At 49.8% G+C, this 23,592-nt stretch overlaps 9 pseudogenes; all 9 read left to right on the plus strand.

Annotated features, from left to right (window-relative positions):
* The first annotated feature begins 983 nt into the window (after nucleotides 1-983).
* On the plus strand, nucleotides 984-3,138 carry LOC142853061 (transcription initiation factor TFIID subunit 10 pseudogene; annotated as a pseudogene).
* Nucleotides 3,139-4,211: 1,073 nt separating this feature from the next.
* LOC142852873 (transcription initiation factor TFIID subunit 10 pseudogene) lies at nucleotides 4,212-5,332 on the plus strand (annotated as a pseudogene).
* Nucleotides 5,333-6,674: 1,342 nt separating this feature from the next.
* Nucleotides 6,675-7,798, plus strand: LOC142852874 (transcription initiation factor TFIID subunit 10 pseudogene; annotated as a pseudogene).
* Nucleotides 7,799-9,539: 1,741 nt separating this feature from the next.
* On the plus strand, nucleotides 9,540-10,252 carry LOC142852875 (transcription initiation factor TFIID subunit 10 pseudogene; annotated as a pseudogene).
* Nucleotides 10,253-12,009: 1,757 nt separating this feature from the next.
* On the plus strand, nucleotides 12,010-12,722 carry LOC142852876 (transcription initiation factor TFIID subunit 10 pseudogene; annotated as a pseudogene).
* A 1,741-nt stretch (nucleotides 12,723-14,463) lies between these two features.
* Nucleotides 14,464-15,176, plus strand: LOC142852877 (transcription initiation factor TFIID subunit 10 pseudogene; annotated as a pseudogene).
* Nucleotides 15,177-16,933: 1,757 nt separating this feature from the next.
* Nucleotides 16,934-17,646, plus strand: LOC142852878 (transcription initiation factor TFIID subunit 10 pseudogene; annotated as a pseudogene).
* Nucleotides 17,647-19,387: 1,741 nt separating this feature from the next.
* Nucleotides 19,388-20,100, plus strand: LOC142852880 (transcription initiation factor TFIID subunit 10 pseudogene; annotated as a pseudogene).
* A 1,757-nt stretch (nucleotides 20,101-21,857) lies between these two features.
* LOC142852881 (transcription initiation factor TFIID subunit 10 pseudogene) lies at nucleotides 21,858-22,570 on the plus strand (annotated as a pseudogene).
* The last annotated feature ends 1,022 nt before the right edge of the window (nucleotides 22,571-23,592 follow it).

Raw genomic sequence — 23,592 nt, forward strand, 5'->3', positions numbered from 1 at the left:
CAGTCAGTAATTTAATTAATACAATTTCTGTGTCGTTATTTCGGGGGTTAAGCTAGCCAGGCGGCGGGATGCAGCTCTCACCCTCTACTACACTCCATGAGATTGATGCCAGCTCAAACAGGCCGCCTGCAAGGGAAGGGGGAAGGGTGGGATAACGTCACAGCATGTGACTGACAGATGACATCCCCACAGACCCCATATGACTGCCAGGTGACATCCTCACAGATACCCACCCCCATCTGACAGGTGACTTCAGTGCCACCCATTCCTAGCTGTGTCCCAGGTGGCACCTGGGTGGCCATAGCTCCTCATGGTCTCCAAGTACTAAAGCAGCACCTGCGAATTCATCTTGTCGCCCCATCAGTAAGGGATCCCAGACCACAGCTCTGTGTGATGGCCACAGAGGTCTCAGTCTCATAGGACACAATCACCTGCTGACCATGCACTCACAGCTGCCGCTGTGATGTCCTGTATGGGAGTGAGGGAGGGGTTGGTTGATGAGACTGAGGATTGGACAGCTAAGGGCCCACACACCCACAAGGCCACGCCCTGGGCGGCCACGGACTCCTTACTGCAGTGCCCATGCGGTTCTCACCCCGACATCACCCACCCATGCCCTCCTTACCCCACCCCACATGCCCTGCAGTGTCCTCCATAGCACAAATGGAACACGTGTGGGTGTCTGGAAGCCTTGGGGGTCCCCCTAGAGGCGGGAATCACCCGCTTGTGCCCTGTGACAGGAAGGGTAGCCCCCAATGAAGCTTCTAAAAGGGTTGAAAGGAGCTGGGGGGACATGGGCAGGACACGGGGAACCTGGGCTGTCAGATACAAGGTCCTATAACCTGCGTGGGTGGTCGTGGGTAAAGGGGTCATGGAGAAGAAGAACCGACAGACAGATGGAAAGAGCCCAAGGGACTCCGTGGGGGCCAGGATAAACACATGTTGGCTTTGACGTGTGTCTGTTCACAGAGAGCCATGATACCATGACATACTGCCTGAATTATGAAGCCCTTGGTGTTGAGATGGTCAATCACACAGGTGAGTGGGCGTGGGGGAGGACCTCCTGGTGATGGACAGGGCAGGGGGTTGGGGTAGGTGTAGGTCACGCAGGTGAATGGGGCATGAGGGAGGGTCCTGGTGATGGGCAGGTTATGGGGAAGGAACTGAGCCCCGGGGGCAAGGTTAGGGACCAGGTGATGGACAGGTGGAGATGACTGTGAGTCCCGGGATGCTGTCCAGGTTTTGGGGTGTCCTGGGGTGCTATGCATAGTAGTCACAGTGACACCCCAGGAATGAGCCCTGACCCGCCGTCTGCCCCAGACCCTTGACGTGATGAAGCAGCTGGAAGCAGGGGTGTCTGGATCTGTGGATTGCTCATGTGCAGGGTGGCTAGCAAAGGAATCTGCACTTTGAACATATGTTCCCCCCCACCTCCACTGTGCTGGACGGGGGGGGGGGGACCAGGAGTAGCTGGGGGAAGGGTGGAGATTAATGTATGTCATCATGTGTCCCTTAGATGTCCCTAGGGCACCCTCACCAAGATCTCCGAGTGGCTGGACACACCCCCATGAGGTCATCATCCTGGCCAGCAGAAACTTTGAGGGGATGACAGGAGACTTGCACAAGTACCTCATAGACTGCATCAAGAACATCTTCGAGCACTCTCTGTGTCTGCGTGGGGTGAGAAGGAGGATTGCGCAGGCCAGGGTGAGGAAGGCCTGGTATTTAGGCATAGGCATGTGGACTCGGGGTGAGGAGGGCTTAGGCGGGTGAACATACCATGTATGTTGGGGAACCAGAAGCAGCAGAGGAGGACTGATGCGGGAGAATTGTCTGTATTTTGTCAAACATGTTTTAAATAATTGCTGATTGGTCAGGCAGGAAGTATAGGTGGGAAAACCAAACAGTAAGTAAAAATGATGCAAGGAGAACAGGAGAATTCTGGGAAGGAGGAAGCTGATTCCTCCCACTCCTGTCCATATCACGGAAGCAGCAGGATGTGATCTGCCCCACTTAAAAAGGTACTGAGACACGTGGCTAACAGAGATCAGAAAAATGGGTTAATCAAGATGTGAGAGTTAGCCAGTGAGAGGCTAGAGTTAATGGGCCAATCATCTTATAATTTACAGAGACCTATGTGTGATTTTCTTTGGGGCTAAACAGTTTTGGGGTATGGGGGGGGGGGGCAGAAACTCCAACAAACAAGTAAGCCAGCCCCTCATGTTACAGGGGACACCAAGGTAGTTGGGAGATACGGATACAGTGAGGGGGGAAAACAGAGTAAATGGGGGAGCACTGAGGCAGTTTGGAGGCACAGAGGCAGTTTTGGAGATACTAAAGTAACTGGGGGACACCGGGTCATAAGAAGACATCCAAGAGTGAAGGAAGTCTGAATCATCGCAGCCCGTGTCCTCAGGACACTCAATGTCACTTGTCATTCACCAAGCTCCGCATTGGGTGCCAAGGCTTTCACCCTGCCTAGTGGGGCCAACAGAGAAGTGAAGCCCAGAGCGTCCAGCACGCCACTGGTGGACATCTTGATGCAGCTGGAGGATTACACCCCTACGATCCCAGATGCAGTGACTGGTTATTACCTGAACCGTGCTGGCTTTGACGCTTCAGACCCTCGCATAATCCGGCTCTTCTCACTAGCTGCCCAGAAATTCATCTCAGATATTGCCAATGATGCCCTACAGCACTGCAAAATGAAGGGCACAGACTCTGGCAGCTCCCGGAGCAAGAGCGAGGACCACAAGTACACCCTCACCATGGAGGACTTGACCACTGCCCTCAGTGAATATGGCATCAATGTGAAGAAGCCGCCCTACTTCACCTGAGCCACCTAACCCAGATGTATTTGTCTTTTCCTCTGTCCCCCACAACAGCCTGTTTTCATCATAAACTTTATTGTGTGGACTTGTTTGGCGGAGGGGTGGAAAATGGGAGACCGTGGCGGGGAGGAGGCAGAAATATTTAATAAATAAATAAATTAATTAATTAATTAGACTTTACTGTGAAAAGAAAAACAACTTTACCTGGGGCCGGCGGCAAGGCGAGGCTACAGTTGCACAGGGTGCTATGCGGCCGCAGGAGCATGTAAAACATCGATGAGTTCTAGAGGCAGCTCAACAAGAATAATTAAGAACTGGACAAGGAGAACCTGCATCGGAAAAGTAGTCGCAGCCACTCTAGAGCTGGAACCGGAAGCACAGCAGCTGGAACCGAGATCTGCATAACTGGGACCAGTACAGGGCCTCACAGGACCTCAAACACAGTCTATAGCTGAGCCTGATTTTGGAGCTCTCATCCTCCACCTGCTGGGATCGCAAACATGCATCCCCATAACTAGCTGGGCTGTACTTTAAAGGAATTCTCTTGCACCACTTCCCCCTCTTTTTTGATAAACAAAGGAAAACATTCATAGTTCTTTTGGTCGGGAAAGTGGGCAGACTTTTCCAGGCTGCTTTCTGCTGGTTGGGGGTGCTGATAATCTTATGGGGACCTAAAGAAATTTAGAGTTATATTCAAGTCCTGACTGGAGTATCCTGCAAGTCTTGATCCTCTCAGGCAGCAGTCTTGAATCTGTTCTGGATGTAGACTTCAGACATCTGGGCCATCTGTTCCTTCCGGAGCCTTCTCAGGTGGTCTTCCTTGATCAAACTGGATTTATTTTTTTAAACTCAGAATGAGTCCACAGCCTCCCATTTTCTGTGGAAACAAAAGCAAAATCTCTTCTCCAAATTAACATACCTTTTGATTTCAGTTTTGCAGCCAAGGTATTTTCAAAGTACCTATCTTGGGTTAGGTCAGCAGCATGTATAAACAAAAGTCTTTTAGCAGCTGTTGCTCCTTCCTAGGCAGCAAACAATTCAAAGAGAGCACAATGGCATACAATATCAAGATTCTCTGTGTAGTTTCCACCTTTATGCGTCTTTATTTTAACCTCTATTTCTTTTATTTTTACAATTACTACTTGAGACAGGCTGTCTGCACATCTCTGACCTGGAATAACTGTGTAGACCAGCTGTCCTTGAAGTCACAGAGATCCACCAGTCTCCGCCTCCTCAGTGCTAGGATTAAAGGTGTGTGCTACCAGAGCTTGATCTCACAGAGATCAGTCTGTTTCTGCCTCCCAGCAATTGGGATTAAAGGTGCATGCTACCACAGCTTGAAGTCACAGAGATCAATCTACCTCTGCCTGTCTGCCTTGCAAGTGTTGCAATTAAAGATGTGTATCACTACACCCTGTAGGGCACAGGTCTACCCTTGTTCCTGGGGTGCATCTTGAGGACAGTTTCTGGTCAGCTAACTAAAGCATTCTGTTTGTTCCTGGGCTCCCCCTGCCCCACCTGGTGATTAGCTGTAGGGCATTGACTCCACCCTTGGTGTGGTAATTTCCCACCTGCCTGGGCGGAAATCCTAATGCAGCAGCAAGGTATATAAGGATTTGCCCAGGGTTGAAGAACTGGCATTCTGCTGATCGCCTTCGACTGACCCAGGGCTCTTTGTGTGTTCTTTCAGTCTCCAGGCCCTTGCCCAACTTGCATAAGGTACAGTGGCGTGCAAACTGTACCAAGGGTGTAACACAAAATCGGGTGTTACACGCCCAACTACTCTCTTTCTTTCTTTCATCCTTTTCAAAGCTTTACCTGTGGGTTCGCTGCCTCTACAACCAGCCCCATGAGCTGCAGTGGCTCCGGCCCGGACCCTCAGGTGTTGGCTAACACCATGCTGCCCAGCAGCACAGCCGCAGAGAGCAAGGCCAGCCCCGTGGGGATAGCAGGGGGACCCGGGGCTGGAGTCGCCACTATGGCCATGGGTCCCTTAGAAGCGCGAGCCAGGGAGCCCGCGGAGCAGCGCGGGCCGGCCTTGGTGTCAGTGGGCAGCGCGGCTCCCCCTGAAGGGGCAATGTCTAACGGGGCTTTCGCCCTGCCTAGTGCGGCCAAGAGAGAAGTGAAGCCCAGAGAGTCCAGCACGCCACTGGTGGACATCTTGATGCAGCTGGAGGATTACACCCCTATGATCCCAGATGCAGTGACTGGTTATTACCTGAACCGTGCTGGCTTTGACGCTTCAGACCCTCGCATAATCCGGCTCTTCTCACTAGCTGCCCAGAAATTCATCTCAGATATTGCCAATGATGCCCTACAGCACTGCAAAAGGAAGGGCACAGACTCTGGCAGCTCCCGGAGCAAGAGCGAGGACCACAAGTACACCCTCACCATGGAGGACTTGACCCCTGCCCTCAGTGAATATGGCATCAATGTGAAGAAGCCGCCCTACTTCACCTGAGCCACCTAACCCAGATGTATTTGTCTTTTCCTCTGTCCCCCACAACAGCCTGTTTTCATCATAAACTTTATTGTGTGGACTTGTTTGGCGGACGGGTGGAAAATGGGAGACCGTGGCTGGGAGGAGGCAGAAATATTTAATAAATAAATAAATAAATAAATTAATTAATTAATTAGACTTTACTGCGAAAAGAAAAACAACTTTACCTGGGGCCGGCGGCAAGGCGAGGCGACAGTTGCACAGGGTGCTATGCGGCCGCATGAGCATGTAAAACATCGATGAGTTCGAGAGGCAGCTCAACAAGAATAATTAAGAACATGACAAGGAGAACCTGCATCGGAACAGTAGCCACAGCCACTCTAGAAGCTGGGACCAGAAGCACAGCAGCTGGAACCGAGATCTGCATAACTTGGACCATACAGGGCCTCACAGGACCTCAAACACAGTCTATAGCTGAGCCTGATTTTGGAGCTCTCATCCTCCACCTGCTGGGATCGCAAACATGCATCCCCATAACTAGCTGTGCTGTATTTTAAAGGAATTCTCCTGCACCACTTCCCCCTCTTTTTTGATAAACAAAGGAAAACATTCATAGTTCTTTTGGTCGGGAAAGTGGGCAGACTTTTCCAGGCTGTTTCTGCTGGTTGGGGGCGCTGATAATCTTATGGGGACCTAAAGAAATTTAGAGTTATATTCAAGTCCTGACTGGAGTATCCTGCAAGTCTTGATCCTCTCAGGCAGCAGTCTTGAATCTGTTCTGGATGTAGACTTCAGACATCTGGGCCATCTCTTCCTTCCGGAGCCTTCTCAGGTGTCTTCCTTAATCAAACTGGATTTTTTTTTTCTTAAACTCAGAATGAGTCCACAGCCTCCCATTTTCTGTGGAAACAAAAGCAAAATCTCTTCTCCAAATTAACATACCTTTTGATTTCAGTTTTGCAGCCAAGGTATTTTCAAAGTACCTATCTTGGGTTAGGTCAGCAGCATGTATAAACAAAAGTCTTTTAGCAGCTGTTGTTCCTTCCTAGGCAGCAAACAATTCAAAGAGAGCATAATAGCATACAGTATCAAGATTCTCTGTGTAGTTTCCATCTTTATGCGTCTTTATTTTAACCTCTATTTCTTTTATTTTTACAATTACTACTTGAGACAGGCTGTCTGCACATCTCTGACCTGGAATAACTGTGTAGACCAGCTGTCCTTGAAGTCACAGAGATCCACCAGTCTCCGCCTCCTCAGTGCTAGGATTAAAGGTGTGTGCTACCAGAGCTTGATCTCACAGAGATCAGTCTGTTTCTGCCTCCCAGCAATTGGGATTAAAGGTGCATGCTACCACAGCTTGAAGTCACAGAGATCAATCTACCTCTGCCTGTCTGCCTTGCAAGTGTTGCAATTAAAGATGTGTATCACTACACCCTGTAGGGCACAGGTCTACCCTTGTTCCTGGGGTGCATCTTGAGGACAGTTTCTGGTCAGCTAACTAAAGCATTCTGTTTGTTCCTGGGCTCCCCCTGCCCCACCTGGTGATTAGCTGTAGGGCATTGACTCCACCCTTGGTGTGGTAATTTCCCACCTGCCTGGGCGGAAATCCTAATGCAGCAGCAAGGTATATAAGGATTTGCCCAGGGTTGAAGAACTGGCATTCTGCTGATCGCCTTCGACTGACCCAGGGCTCTTTGTGTGTTCTTTCAGTCTCCAGGCCCTTGCCCAACTTGCATAAGGTACAGTGGCGTGCAAACTGTACCAAGGGTGTAACACAAAATCGGGTGTTACACGCCCAACTACTCTCTTTCTTTCTTTCATCCTTTTCAAAGCTTTACCTGTGGGTTCGCTGCCTCTACAACCAGCCCCATGAGCTGCAGTGGCTCCGGCCCGGACCCTCAGGTGTTGGCTAACACCATGCTGCCCAGCAGCACAGCCGCAGAGAGCAAGGCCAGCCCCGTGGGGATAGCAGGGGGACCCGGGGCTGGAGTCGCCACTATGGCCACATATGGTCCCTTAGAAGCGCGAGCCAGGGAGCCCGCGGAGCAGCGCGGGCCGGCCTTGGTGTCAGTGGGCAGCGCGGCTCCCCCTGAAGGGGCAATGTCTAACGGGGCTTTCGCCCTGCCTAGTGCGGCCAACAGAGAAGTGAAGCCCAGAGCGTCCAGCACGCCACTGGTGGACATCTTGATGCAGCTGGAGGATTACACCCCTACGATCCCAGATGCAGTGACTGGTTATTACCTGAACCGTGCTGGCTTTGACGCTTCGGACCCTCGCATAATCCGGCTCTTCTCACTAGCTGCCCAGAAATTCATCTCAGATATTGCCAATGATGCCCTACAGCACTGCAAAAGGAAGGGCACAGACTCTGGCAGCTCCCGGAGCAAGAGCGAGGACCACAAGTACACCCTCACCATGGAGGACTTGACCCCTGCCCTCAGTGAATATGGCATCAATGTGAAGAAGCCGCCCTACTTCACCTGAGCCACCTAACCCAGATGTATTTGTCTTTTCCTCTGTCCCCCACAACAGCCTGTTTTCATCATAAACTTTATTGTGTGGACTTGTTTGGCGGAGGGGTGGAAAATGGGAGACCGTGGTGGGGAGGAGGCAGAAATCTTTAATAAATTAATTAATTAATTAATTAGACTTTACTGCGAAAAGAAAAACACCTTTACCTGGGGCCGGCGGCAAGGCGAGGCGACAGTTGCACAGGGTGCTCTGCGGCCTCATGAGCATGTAAAACATCGATGAGTTCTAGAGGCAGCTCAACAAGAATAATTAAGAACTGGACAAGGAGAACCTGCATTGGAAGAGTAGCCGCAGCCACTCTAGAAGCTGGGACCAGAAGCACAGCAGCTGGAACCGAGATCTGCATAACTGGGACCAGTACAGGGCCTCACAGGACCTCAAACACAGTCTATAGCTGAGCCTGATTTTGGAGCTCTCATCCTCCACCTGCTGGGATCGCAAACATGCATCCCCATAACTAGCTGTGCTGTATTTTAAGGGAATTCTCCTGCACCACTTCCCCCTCTTTTTTGATAAACAAAGGAAAACATTCATAGTTCTTTTGGTCGGGAAAGTGGGCAGACTTTTCCAGGCTGTTTCTGCTGGTTGGGGGCGCTGATAATCTTATGGGGACCTAAAGAAATTTAGAGTTATATTCAAGTCCTGACTGGAGTATCCTGCAAGTCTTGATCCTCTCAGGCAGCAGTCTTGAATCTGTTCTGGATGTAGACTTCAGACATCTGGGCCATCTGTTCCTTCCGGAGCCTTCTCAGGTGTCTTCCTTAATCAAACTGGATTTTTTTTTTCTTAAACTCAGAATGAGTCCACAGCCTCCCATTTTCTGTGGAAACAAAAGCAAAATCTCTTCTCCAAATTAACATACCTTTTGATTTCAGTTTTGCAGCCAAGGTATTTTCAAAGTACCTATCTTGGGTTAGGTCAGCAGCATGTATAAACAAAAGTCTTTTAGCAGCTGTTGTTCCTTCCTAGGCAGCAAACAATTCAAAGAGAGCATAATAGCATACAGTATCAAGATTCTCTGTGTAGTTTCCATCTTTATGCGTCTTTATTTTAACCTCTATTTCTTTTATTTTTACAATTACTACTTGAGACAGGCTGTCTGCACATCTCTGACCTGGAATAACTGTGTAGACCAGCTGTCCTTGAAGTCACAGAGATCCACCAGTCTCCGCCTCCTCAGTGCTAGGATTAAAGGTGTGTGCTACCAGAGCTTGATCTCACAGAGATCAGTCTGTTTCTGCCTCCCAGCAATTGGGATTAAAGGTGCATGCTACCACAGCTTGAAGTCACAGAGATCAATCTACCTCTGCCTGTCTGCCTTGCAAGTGTTGCAATTAAAGATGTGTATCACTACACCCTGTAGGGCACAGGTCTACCCTTGTTCCTGGGGTGCATCTTGAGGACAGTTTCTGGTCAGCTAACTAAAGCATTCTGTTTGTTCCTGGGCTCCCCCTGCCCCACCTGGTGATTAGCTGTAGGGCATTGACTCCACCCTTGGTGTGGTAATTTCCCACCTGCCTGGGCGGAAATCCTAATGCAGCAGCAAGGTATATAAGGATTTGCCCAGGGTTGAAGAACTGGCATTCTGCTGATCGCCTTCGACTGACCCAGGGCTCTTTGTGTGTTCTTTCAGTCTCCAGGCCCTTGCCCAACTTGCATAAGGTACAGTGGCATACAAACTGTACCAAGGGTGTAACACAAAATCGGGTGTTACAGGCCAACTACTCTCTTTCTTTCTTTCATCCTTTTCAAAGCTTTACCTGTGGGTTCGCTGCCTCTACAACCAGCCCCATGAGCTGCAGTGGCTCCGGCCCGGACCCTCAGGTGTTGGCTAACACCATGCTGCCCAGCAGCACAGCCGCAGAGAGCAAGGCCAGCCCCGTGGGGATAGCAGGGGGACCCGGGGCTGGAGTCGCCACTATGGCCACATATGGTCCCTTAGAAGCGCGAGCCAGGGAGCCCGCGGAGCAGCGCGGGCCGGCCTTGGTGTCAGTGGGCAGCGCGGCTCCCCCTGAAGGGGCAATGTCTAACGGGGCTTTCGCCCTGCCTAGTGCGGCCAACAGAGAAGTGAAGCCCAGAGCGTCCAGCACGCCACTGGTGGACATCTTGATGCAGCTGGAGGATTACACCCCTACGATCCCAGATGCAGTGACTGGTTATTACCTGAACCGTGCTGGCTTTGACGCTTCAGACCCTCGCATAATCCGGCTCTTCTCACTAGCTGCCCAGAAATTCATCTCAGATATTGCCAATGATGCCCTACAGCACTGCAAAAGGAAGGGCACAGACTCTGGCAGCTCCCGGAGCAAGAGCGAGGACCACAAGTACACCCTCACCATGGAGGACTTGACCCCTGCCCTCAGTGAATATGGCATCAATGTGAAGAAGCCGCCCTACTTCACCTGAGCCACCTAACCCAGATGTATTTGTCTTTTCCTCTGTCCCCCACAACAGCCTGTTTTCATCATAAACTTTATTGTGTGGACTTGTTTGGCGGAGGGGTGGAAAATGGGAGACCGTGGTGGGGAGGAGGCAGAAATCTTTAATAAATAAATAAATTAATTAATTAATTAATAAATTAATTAGACTTTACTGCGAAAAGAAAAACACCTTTACCTGGGGCCGGCGGCAAGGCGAGGCGACAGTTGCACAGGGTGCTCTGCGGCCTCATGAGCATGTAAAACATCGATGAGTTCTAGAGGCAGCTCAACAAGAATAATTAAGAACTGGACAAGGAGAACCTGCATTGGAAGAGTAGCCGCAGCCACTCTAGAAGCTGGGACCAGAAGCACAGCAGCTGGAACCGAGATCTGCATAACTGGGACCAGTACAGGGCCTCACAGGACCTCAAACACAGTCTATAGCTGAGCCTGATTTTGGAGCTCTCATCCTCCACCTGCTGGGATCGCAAACATGCATCCCCATAACTAGCTGTGCTGTATTTTAAGGGAATTCTCCTGCACCACTTCCCCCTCTTTTTTGATAAACAAAGGAAAACATTCATAGTTCTTTTGGTCGGGAAAGTGGGCAGACTTTTCCAGGCTGTTTCTGCTGGTTGGGGGCGCTGATAATCTTATGGGGACCTAAAGAAATTTAGAGTTATATTCAAGTCCTGACTGGAGTATCCTGCAAGTCTTGATCCTCTCAGGCAGCAGTCTTGAATCTGTTCTGGATGTAGACTTCAGACATCTGGGCCATCTCTTCCTTCCGGAGCCTTCTCAGGTGTCTTCCTTAATCAAACTGGATTTTTTTTTTCTTAAACTCAGAATGAGTCCACAGCCTCCCATTTTCTGTGGAAACAAAAGCAAAATCTCTTCTCCAAATTAACATACCTTTTGATTTCAGTTTTGCAGCCAAGGTATTTTCAAAGTACCTATCTTGGGTTAGGTCAGCAGCATGTATAAACAAAAGTCTTTTAGCAGCTGTTGCTCCTTCCTAGGCAGCAAACAATTCAAAGAGAGCATAATAGCATACAGTATCAAGATTCTCTGTGTAGTTTCCATCTTTATGCGTCTTTATTTTAACCTCTATTTCTTTTATTTTTACAATTACTACTTGAGACAGGCTGTCTGCACATCTCTGACCTGGAATAACTGTGTAGACCAGCTGTCCTTGAAGTCACAGAGATCCACCAGTCTCCGCCTCCTCAGTGCTAGGATTAAAGGTGTGTGCTACCAGAGCTTGATCTCACAGAGATCAGTCTGTTTCTGCCTCCCAGCAATTGGGATTAAAGGTGCATGCTACCACAGCTTGAAGTCACAGAGATCAATCTACCTCTGCCTGTCTGCCTTGCAAGTGTTGCAATTAAAGATGTGTATCACTACACCCTGTAGGGCACAGGTCTACCCTTGTTCCTGGGGTGCATCTTGAGGACAGTTTCTGGTCAGCTAACTAAAGCATTCTGTTTGTTCCTGGGCTCCCCCTGCCCCACCTGGTGATTAGCTGTAGGGCATTGACTCCTCCCTTGGTGTGGTAATTTCCCACCTGCCTGGGCGGAAATCCTAATGCAGCAGCAAGGTATATAAGGATTTGCCCAGGGTTGAAGAACTGGCATTCTGCTGATCGCCTTCGACTGACCCAGGGCTCTTTGTGTGTTCTTTCAGTCTCCAGGCCCTTGCCCAACTTGCATAAGGTACAGTGGCATACAAACTGTACCAAGGGTGTAACACAAAATCGGGTGTTACAGGCCAACTACTCTCTTTCTTTCTTTCATCCTTTTCAAAGCTTTACCTGTGGGTTCGCTGCCTCTACAACCAGCCCCATGAGCTGCAGTGGCTCCGGCCCGGACCCTCAGGTGTTGGCTAACACCATGCTGCCCAGCAGCACAGCCGCAGAGAGCAAGGCCAGCCCCGTGGGGATAGCAGGGGGACCCGGGGCTGGAGTCGCCACTATGGCCACATATGGTCCCTTAGAAGCGCGAGCCAGGGAGCCCGCGGAGCAGCGCGGGCCGGCCTTGGTGTCAGTGGGCAGCGCGGCTCCCCCTGAAGGGGCAATGTCTAACGGGGCTTTCGCCCTGCCTAGTGCGGCCAACAGAGAAGTGAAGCCCAGAGCGTCCAGCACGCCACTGGTGGACATCTTGATGCAGCTGGAGGATTACACCCCTACGATCCCAGATGCAGTGACTGGTTATTACCTGAACCGTGCTGGCTTTGACGCTTCGGACCCTCGCATAATCCGGCTCTTCTCACTAGCTGCCCAGAAATTCATCTCAGATATTGCCAATGATGCCCTACAGCACTGCAAAAGGAAGGGCACAGACTCTGGCAGCTCCCGGAGCAAGAGCGAGGACCACAAGTACACCCTCACCATGGAGGACTTGACCCCTGCCCTCAGTGAATATGGCATCAATGTGAAGAAGCCGCCCTACTTCACCTGAGCCACCTAACCCAGATGTATTTGTCTTTTCCTCTGTCCCCCACAACAGCCTGTTTTCATCATAAACTTTATTGTGTGGACTTGTTTGGCGGAGGGGTGGAAAATGGGAGACCGTGGTGGGGAGGAGGCAGAAATCTTTAATAAATAAATTAATTAATTAATTAGACTTTACTGCGAAAAGAAAAACACCTTTACCTGGGGCCGGCGGCAAGGCGAGGCGACAGTTGCACAGGGTGCTCTGCGGCCTCATGAGCATGTAAAACATCGATGAGTTCTAGAGGCAGCTCAACAAGAATAATTAAGAACTGGACAAGGAGAACCTGCATTGGAAGAGTAGCCGCAGCCACTCTAGAAGCTGGGACCAGAAGCACAGCAGCTGGAACCGAGATCTGCATAACTGGGACCAGTACAGGGCCTCACAGGACCTCAAACACAGTCTATAGCTGAGCCTGATTTTGGAGCTCTCATCCTCCACCTGCTGGGATCGCAAACATGCATCCCCATAACTAGCTGTGCTGTATTTTAAGGGAATTCTCCTGCACCACTTCCCCCTCTTTTTTGATAAACAAAGGAAAACATTCATAGTTCTTTTGGTCGGGAAAGTGGGCAGACTTTTCCAGGCTGTTTCTGCTGGTTGGGGGCGCTGATAATCTTATGGGGACCTAAAGAAATTTAGAGTTATATTCAAGTCCTGACTGGAGTATCCTGCAAGTCTTGATCCTCTCAGGCAGCAGTCTTGAATCTGTTCTGGATGTAGACTTCAGACATCTGGGCCATCTGTTCCTTCCGGAGCCTTCTCAGGTGTCTTCCTTAATCAAACTGGATTTTTTTTTTCTTAAACTCAGAATGAGTCCACAGCCTCCCATTTTCTGTGGAAACAAAAGCAAAATCTCTTCTCCAAATTAACATACCTTTTGATTTCAGTTTTGCAGCCAAGGTATTTTCAAAGTACCTATCTTGGGTTAGGTCAGCAGCATGTATAAACAAAAGTCTTTTAGCAGCTGTTGTTCCTTCCTAGGCAGCAAACAATTCAAAGAGAGCATAATAGCATACAGTATCAAGATTCTCTGTGTAGTTTCCATCTTTATGCGTCTTTATTTTAACCTCTATTTCTTTTATTTTTACAATTACTACTTGAGACAGGCTGTCTGCACATCTCTGACCTGGAATAACTGTGTAGACCAGCTGTCCTTGAAGTCACAGAGATCCACCAGTCTCCGCCTCCTCAGTGCTAGGATTAAAGGTGTGTGCTACCAGAGCTTGATCTCACAGAGATCAGTCTGTTTCTGCCTCCCAGGAATTGGGATTAAAGGTGCATGCTACCACAGCTTGAAGTCACAGAGATCAATCTACCTCTGCCTGTCTGCCTTGCAAGTGTTGCAATTAAAGATGTGTATCACTACACCCTGTAGGGCACAGGTCTACCCTTGTTCCTGGGGTGCATCTTGAGGACAGTTTCTGGTCAGCTAACTAAAGCATTCTGTTTGTTCCTGGGCTCCCCCTGCCCCACCTGGTGATTAGCTGTAGGGCATTGACTCCACCCTTGGTGTGGTAATTTCCCACCTGCCTGGGCGGAAATCCTAATGCAGCAGCAAGGTATATAAGGATTTGCCCAGGGTTGAAGAACTGGCATTCTGCTGATCGCCTTCGACTGACCCAGGGCTCTTTGTGTGTTCTTTCAGTCTCCAGGCCCTTGCCCAACTTGCATAAGGTACAGTGGCATACAAACTGTACCAAGGGTGTAACACAAAATCGGGTGTTACAGGCCAACTACTCTCTTTCTTTCTTTCATCCTTTTCAAAGCTTTACCTGTGGGTTCGCTGCCTCTACAACCAGCCCCATGAGCTGCAGTGGCTCCGGCCCGGACCCTCAGGTGTTGGCTAACACCATGCTGCCCAGCAGCACAGCCGCAGAGAGCAAGGCCAGCCCCGTGGGGATAGCAGGGGGACCCGGGGCTGGAGTCGCCACTATGGCCACATATGGTCCCTTAGAAGCGCGAGCCAGGGAGCCCGCGGAGCAGCGCGGGCCGGCCTTGGTGTCAGTGGGCAGCGCGGCTCCCCCTGAAGGGGCAATGTCTAACGGGGCTTTCGCCCTGCCTAGTGCGGCCAACAGAGAAGTGAAGCCCAGAGCGTCCAGCACGCCACTGGTGGACATCTTGATGCAGCTGGAGGATTACACCCCTACGATCCCAGATGCAGTGACTGGTTATTACCTGAACCGTGCTGGCTTTGACGCTTCGGACCCTCGCATAATCCGGCTCTTCTCACTAGCTGCCCAGAAATTCATCTCAGATATTGCCAATGATGCCCTACAGCACTGCAAAAGGAAGGGCACAGACTCTGGCAGCTCCCGGAGCAAGAGCGAGGACCACAAGTACACCCTCACCATGGAGGACTTGACCCCTGCCCTCAGTGAATATGGCATCAATGTGAAGAAGCCGCCCTACTTCACCTGAGCCACCTAACCCAGATGTATTTGTCTTTTCCTCTGTCCCCCACAACAGCCTGTTTTCATCATAAACTTTATTGTGTGGACTTGTTTGGCGGAGGGGTGGAAAATGGGAGACCGTGGTGGGGAGGAGGCAGAAATCTTTAATAAATAAATAAATTAATTAATTAATTAATAAATTAATTAGACTTTACTGCGAAAAGAAAAACACCTTTACCTGGGGCCGGCGGCAAGGCGAGGCGACAGTTGCACAGGGTGCTCTGCGGCCTCATGAGCATGTAAAACATCGATGAGTTCTAGAGGCAGCTCAACAAGAATAATTAAGAACTGGACAAGGAGAACCTGCATTGGAAGAGTAGCCGCAGCCACTCTAGAAGCTGGGACCAGAAGCACAGCAGCTGGAACCGAGATCTGCATAACTGGGACCAGTACAGGGCCTCACAGGACCTCAAACACAGTCTATAGCTGAGCCTGATTTTGGAGCTCTCATCCTCCACCTGCTGGGATCGCAAACATGCATCCCCATAACTAGCTGTGCTGTATTTTAAGGGAATTCTCCTGCACCACTTCCCCCTCTTTTTTGATAAACAAAGGAAAACATTCATAGTTCTTTTGGTCGGGAAAGTGGGCAGACTTTTCCAGGCCGTTTCTGCTGGTTGGGGGCGCTGATAATCTTATGGGGACCTAAAGAAATTTAGAGTTATATTCAAGTCCTGACTGGAGTATCCTGCAAGTCTTGATCCTCTCAGGCAGCAGTCTTGAATCTGTTCTGGATGTAGACTTCAGACATCTGGGCCATCTGTTCCTTCCGGAGCCTTCTCAGGTGTCTTCCTTAATCAAACTGGATTTTTTTTTTCTTAAACTCAGAATGAGTCCACAGCCTCCCATTTTCTGTGGAAACAAAAGCAAAATCTCTTCTCCAAATTAACATACCTTTTGATTTCAGTTTTGCAGCCAAGGTATTTTCAAAGTACCTATCTTGGGTTAGGTCAGCAGCATGTATAAACAAAAGTCTTTTAGCAGCTGTTGTTCCTTCCTAGGCAGCAAACAATTCAAAGAGAGCATAATAGCATACAGTATCAAGATTCTCTGTGTAGTTTCCATCTTTATGCGTCTTTATTTTAACCTCTATTTCTTTTATTTTTACAATTACTACTTGAGACAGGCTGTCTGCACATCTCTGACCTGGAATAACTGTGTAGACCAGCTGTCCTTGAAGTCACAGAGATCCACCAGTCTCCGCCTCCTCAGTGCTAGGATTAAAGGTGTGTGCTACCAGAGCTTGATCTCACAGAGATCAGTCTGTTTCTGCCTCCCAGGAATTGGGATTAAAGGTGCATGCTACCACAGCTTGAAGTCACAGAGATCAATCTACCTCTGCCTGTCTGCCTTGCAAGTGTTGCAATTAAAGATGTGTATCACTACACCCTGTAGGGCACAGGTCTACCCTTGTTCCTGGGGTGCATCTTGAGGACAGTTTCTGGTCAGCTAACTAAAGCATTCTGTTTGTTCCTGGGCTCCCCCTGCCCCACCTGGTGATTAGCTGTAGGGCATTGACTCCACCCTTGGTGTGGTAATTTCCCACCTGCCTGGGCGGAAATCCTAATGCAGCAGCAAGGTATATAAGGATTTGCCCAGGGTTGAAGAACTGGCATTCTGCTGATCGCCTTCGACTGACCCAGGGCTCTTTGTGTGTTCTTTCAGTCTCCAGGCCCTTGCCCAACTTGCATAAGGTACAGTGGCATACAAACTGTACCAAGGGTGTAACACAAAATCGGGTGTTACAGGCCAACTACTCTCTTTCTTTCTTTCATCCTTTTCAAAGCTTTACCTGTGGGTTCGCTGCCTCTACAACCAGCCCCATGAGCTGCAGTGGCTCCGGCCCGGACCCTCAGGTGTTGGCTAACACCATGCTGCCCAGCAGCACAGCCGCAGAGAGCAAGGCCAGCCCCGTGGGGATAGCAGGGGGACCCGGGGCTGGAGTCGCCACTATGGCCACATATGGTCCCTTAGAAGCGCGAGCCAGGGAGCCCGCGGAGCAGCGCGGGCCGGCCTTGGTGTCAGTGGGCAGCGCGGCTCCCCCTGAAGGGGCAATGTCTAACGGGGCTTTCGCCCTGCCTAGTGCGGCCAACAGAGAAGTGAAGCCCAGAGCGTCCAGCACGCCACTGGTGGACATCTTGATGCAGCTGGAGGATTACACCCCTACGATCCCAGATGCAGTGACTGGTTATTACCTGAACCGTGCTGGCTTTGACGCTTCGGACCCTCGCATAATCCGGCTCTTCTCACTAGCTGCCCAGAAATTCATCTCAGATATTGCCAATGATGCCCTACAGCACTGCAAAAGGAAGGGCACAGACTCTGGCAGCTCCCGGAGCAAGAGCGAGGACCACAAGTACACCCTCACCATGGAGGACTTGACCCCTGCCCTCAGTGAATATGGCATCAATGTGAAGAAGCCGCCCTACTTCACCTGAGCCACCTAACCCAGATGTATTTGTCTTTTCCTCTGTCCCCCACAACAGCCTGTTTTCATCATAAACTTTATTGTGTGGACTTGTTTGGCGGAGGGGTGGAAAATGGGAGACCGTGGTGGGGAGGAGGCAGAAATCTTTAATAAATTAATTAATTAATTAATTAGACTTTACTGCGAAAAGAAAAACACCTTTACCTGGGGCCGGCGGCAAGGCGAGGCGACAGTTGCACAGGGTGCTCTGCGGCCTCATGAGCATGTAAAACATCGATGAGTTCTAGAGGCAGCTCAACAAGAATAATTAAGAACTGGACAAGGAGAACCTGCATTGGAAGAGTAGCCGCAGCCACTCTAGAAGCTGGGACCAGAAGCACAGCAGCTGGAACCGAGATCTGCATAACTGGGACCAGTACAGGGCCTCACAGGACCTCAAACACAGTCTATAGCTGAGCCTGATTTTGGAGCTCTCATCCTCCACCTGCTGGGATCGCAAACATGCATCCCCATAACTAGCTGTGCTGTATTTTAAGGGAATTCTCCTGCACCACTTCCCCCTCTTTTTTGATAAACAAAGGAAAACATTCATAGTTCTTTTGGTCGGGAAAGTGGGCAGACTTTTCCAGGCCGTTTCTGCTGGTTGGGGGCGCTGATAATCTTATGGGGACCTAAAGAAATTTAGAGTTATATTCAAGTCCTGACTGGAGTATCCTGCAAGTCTTGATCCTCTCAGGCAGCAGTCTTGAATCTGTTCTGGATGTAGACTTCAGACATCTGGGCCATCTGTTCCTTCCGGAGCCTTCTCAGGTGTCTTCCTTAATCAAACTGGATTTTTTTTTTCTTAAACTCAGAATGAGTCCACAGCCTCCCATTTTCTGTGGAAACAAAAGCAAAATCTCTTCTCCAAATTAACATACCTTTTGATTTCAGTTTTGCAGCCAAGGTATTTTCAAAGTACCTATCTTGGGTTAGGTCAGCAGCATGTATAAACAAAAGTCTTTTAGCAGCTGTTGTTCCTTCCTAGGCAGCAAACAATTCAAAGAGAGCATAATAGCATACAGTATCAAGATTCTCTGTGTAGTTTCCATCTTTATGCGTCTTTATTTTAACCTCTATTTCTTTTATTTTTACAATTACTACTTGAGACAGGCTGTCTGCACATCTCTGACCTGGAATAACTGTGTAGACCAGCTGTCCTTGAAGTCACAGAGATCCACCAGTCTCCGCCTCCTCAGTGCTAGGATTAAAGGTGTGTGCTACCAGAGCTTGATCTCACAGAGATCAGTCTGTTTCTGCCTCCCAGGAATTGGGATTAAAGGTGCATGCTACCACAGCTTGAAGTCACAGAGATCAATCTACCTCTGCCTGTCTGCCTTGCAAGTGTTGCAATTAAAGATGTGTATCACTACACCCTGTAGGGCACAGGTCTACCCTTGTTCCTGGGGTGCATCTTGAGGACAGTTTCTGGTCAGCTAACTAAAGCATTCTGTTTGTTCCTGGGCTCCCCCTGCCCCACCTGGTGATTAGCTGTAGGGCATTGACTCCACCCTTGGTGTGGTAATTTCCCACCTGCCTGGGCGGAAATCCTAATGCAGCAGCAAGGTATATAAGGATTTGCCCAGGGTTGAAGAACTGGCATTCTGCTGATCGCCTTCGACTGACCCAGGGCTCTTTGTGTGTTCTTTCAGTCTCCAGGCCCTTGCCCAACTTGCATAAGGTACAGTGGCATACAAACTGTACCAAGGGTGTAACACAAAATCGGGTGTTACAGGCCAACTACTCTCTTTCTTTCTTTCATCCTTTTCAAAGCTTTACCTGTGGGTTCGCTGCCTCTACAACCAGCCCCATGAGCTGCAGTGGCTCCGGCCCGGACCCTCAGGTGTTGGCTAACACCATGCTGCCCAGCAGCACAGCCGCAGAGAGCAAGGCCAGCCCCGTGGGGATAGCAGGGGGACCCGGGGCTGGAGTCGCCACTATGGCCACATATGGTCCCTTAGAAGCGCGAGCCAGGGAGCCCGCGGAGCAGCGCGGGCCGGCCTTGGTGTCAGTGGGCAGCGCGGCTCCCCCTGAAGGGGCAATGTCTAACGGGGCTTTCGCCCTGCCTAGTGCGGCCAACAGAGAAGTGAAGCCCAGAGCGTCCAGCACGCCACTGGTGGACATCTTGATGCAGCTGGAGGATTACACCCCTACGATCCCAGATGCAGTGACTGGTTATTACCTGAACCGTGCTGGCTTTGACGCTTCGGACCCTCGCATAATCCGGCTCTTCTCACTAGCTGCCCAGAAATTCATCTCAGATATTGCCAATGATGCCCTACAGCACTGCAAAAGGAAGGGCACAGACTCTGGCAGCTCCCGGAGCAAGAGCGAGGACCACAAGTACACCCTCACCATGGAGGACTTGACCCCTGCCCTCAGTGAATATGGCATCAATGTGAAGAAGCCGCCCTACTTCACCTGAGCCACCTAACCCAGATGTATTTGTCTTTTCCTCTGTCCCCCACAACAGCCTGTTTTCATCATAAACTTTATTGTGTGGACTTGTTTGGCGGAGGGGTGGAAAATGGGAGACCGTGGTGGGGAGGAGGCAGAAATCTTTAATAAATAAATAAATTAATTAATTAATTAATAAATTAATTAGACTTTACTGCGAAAAGAAAAACACCTTTACCTGGGGCCGGCGGCAAGGCGAGGCGACAGTTGCACAGGGTGCTCTGCGGCCTCATGAGCATGTAAAACATCGATGAGTTCTAGAGGCAGCTCAACAAGAATAATTAAGAACTGGACAAGGAGAACCTGCATTGGAAGAGTAGCCGCAGCCACTCTAGAAGCTGGGACCAGAAGCACAGCAGCTGGAACCGAGATCTGCATAACTGGGACCAGTACAGGGCCTCACAGGACCTCAAACACAGTCTATAGCTGAGCCTGATTTTGGAGCTCTCATCCTCCACCTGCTGGGATCGCAAACATGCATCCCCATAACTAGCTGTGCTGTATTTTAAGGGAATTCTCCTGCACCACTTCCCCCTCTTTTTTGATAAACAAAGGAAAACATTCATAGTTCTTTTGGTCGGGAAAGTGGGCAGACTTTTCCAGGCTGTTTCTGCTGGTTGGGGGCGCTGATAATCTTATGGGGACCTAAAGAAATTTAGAGTTATATTCAAGTCCTGACTGGAGTATCCTGCAAGTCTTGATCCTCTCAGGCAGCAGTCTTGAATCTGTTCTGGATGTAGACTTCAGACATCTGGGCCATCTGTTCCTTCCGGAGCCTTCTCAGGTGTCTTCCTTAATCAAACTGGATTTTTTTTTTCTTAAACTCAGAATGAGTCCACAGCCTCCCATTTTCTGTGGAAACAAAAGCAAAATCTCTTCTCCAAATTAACATACCTTTTGATTTCAGTTTTGCAGCCAAGGTATTTTCAAAGTACCTATCTTGGGTTAGGTCAGCAGCATGTATAAACAAAAGTCTTTTAGCAGCTGTTGCTCCTTCCTAGGCAGCAAACAATTCAAAGAGAGCATAATAGCATACAGTATCAAGATTCTCTGTGTAGTTTCCATCTTTATGCGTCTTTATTTTAACCTCTATTTCTTTTATTTTTACAATTACTACTTGAGACAGGCTGTCTGCACATCTCTGACCTGGAATAACTGTGTAGACCAGCTGTCCTTGAAGTCACAGAGATCCACCAGTCTCCGCCTCCTCAGTGCTAGGATTAAAGGTGTGTGCTACCAGAGCTTGATCTCACAGAGATCAGTCTGTTTCTGCCTCCCAGGAATTGGGATTAAAGGTGCATGCTACCACAGCTTGAAGTCACAGAGATCAATCTACCTCTGCCTCTCTGCCTTGCAAGTGTTGCAATTAAAGATGTGTATCACTACACCCTGTAGGGCACAGGTCTACCCTTGTTCCTGGGGTGCATCTTGAGGACAGTTTCTGGTCAGCTAACTAAAGCATTCTGTTTGTTCCTGGGCTCCCCCTGCCCCACCTGGTGATTAGCTGTAGGGCATTGACTCCACCCTTGGTGTGGTAATTTCCCACCTGCCTGGGCGGAAATCCTAATGCAGCAGCAAGGTATATAAGGATTTGCCCAGGGTTGAAGAACTGGCATTCTGCTGATCGCCTTCGACTGACCCAGGGCTCTTTGTGTGTTCTTTCAGTCTCCAGGCCCTTGCCCAACTTGCATAAGGTACAGTGGCATACAAACTGTACCAAGGGTGTAACACAAAATCGGGTGTTACAGGCCAACTACTCTCTTTCTTTCTTTCATCCTTTTCAAAGCTTTACCTGTGGGTTCGCTGCCTCTACAACCAGCCCCATGAGCTGCAGTGGCTCCGGCCCGGACCCTCAGGTGTTGGCTAACACCATGCTGCCCAGCAGCACAGCCGCAGAGAGCAAGGCCAGCCCCGTGGGGATAGCAGGGGGACCCGGGGCTGGAGTCGCCACTATGGCCACATATGGTCCCTTAGAAGCGCGAGCCAGGGAGCCCGCGGAGCAGCGCGGGCCGGCCTTGGTGTCAGTGGGCAGCGCGGCTCCCCCTGAAGGGGCAATGTCTAACGGGGCTTTCGCCCTGCCTAGTGCGGCCAACAGAGAAGTGAAGCCCAGAGCGTCCAGCACGCCACTGGTGGACATCTTGATGCAGCTGGAGGATTACACCCCTACGATCCCAGATGCAGTGACTGGTTATTACCTGAACCGTGCTGGCTTTGACGCTTCGGACCCTCGCATAATCCGGCTCTTCTCACTAGCTGCCCAGAAATTCATCTCAGATATTGCCAATGATGCCCTACAGCACTGCAAAAGGAAGGGCACAGACTCTGGCAGCTCCCGGAGCAAGAGCGAGGACCACAAGTACACCCTCACCATGGAGGACTTGACCCCTGCCCTCAGTGAATATGGCATCAATGTGAAGAAGCCGCCCTACTTCACCTGAGCCACCTAACCCAGATGTATTTGTCTTTTCCTCTGTCCCCCACAACAGCCTGTTTTCATCATAAACTTTATTGTGTGGACTTGTTTGGCGGAGGGGTGGAAAATGGGAGACCGTGGTGGGGAGGAGGCAGAAATCTTTAATAAATAAATTAATTAATTAATTAGACTTTACTGCGAAAAGAAAAACACCTTTACCTGGGGCCGGCGGCAAGGCGAGGCGACAGTTGCACAGGGTGCTCTGCGGCCTCATGAGCATGTAAAACATCGATGAGTTCTAGAGGCAGCTCAACAAGAATAATTAAGAACTGGACAAGGAGAACCTGCATTGGAAGAGTAGCCGCAGCCACTCTAGAAGCTGGGACCAGAAGCACAGCAGCTGGAACCGAGATCTGCATAACTGGGACCAGTACAGGGCCTCACAGGACCTCAAACACAGTCTATAGCTGAGCCTGATTTTGGAGCTCTCATCCTCCACCTGCTGGGATCGCAAACATGCATCCCCATAACTAGCTGTGCTGTATTTTAAGGGAATTCTCCTGCACCACTTCCCCCTCTTTTTTGATAAACAAAGGAAAACATTCATAGTTCTTTTGGTCGGGAAAGTGGGCAGACTTTTCCAGGCCGTTTCTGCTGGTTGGGGGCGCTGATAATCTTATGGGGACCTAAAGAAATTTAGAGTTATATTCAAGTCCTGACTGGAGTATCCTGCAAGTCTTGATCCTCTCAGGCAGCAGTCTTGAATCTGTTCTGGATGTAGACTTCAGACATCTGGGCCATCTGTTCCTTCCGGAGCCTTCTCAGGTGTCTTCCTTAATCAAACTGGATTTTTTTTTTCTTAAACTCAGAATGAGTCCACAGCCTCCCATTTTCTGTGGAAACAAAAGCAAAATCTCTTCTCCAAATTAACATACCTTTTGATTTCAGTTTTGCAGCCAAGGTATTTTCAAAGTACCTATCTTGGGTTAGGTCAGCAGCATGTATAAACAAAAGTCTTTTAGCAGCTGTTGTTCCTTCCTAGGCAGCAAACAATTCAAAGAGAGCATAATAGCATACAGTATCAAGA

Source organism: Microtus pennsylvanicus, chromosome 6 (assembly GCF_037038515.1).
Source record: "Microtus pennsylvanicus isolate mMicPen1 chromosome 6, mMicPen1.hap1, whole genome shotgun sequence".
Classification (NCBI taxonomy): Eukaryota; Metazoa; Chordata; class Mammalia; order Rodentia; family Cricetidae; genus Microtus; species Microtus pennsylvanicus.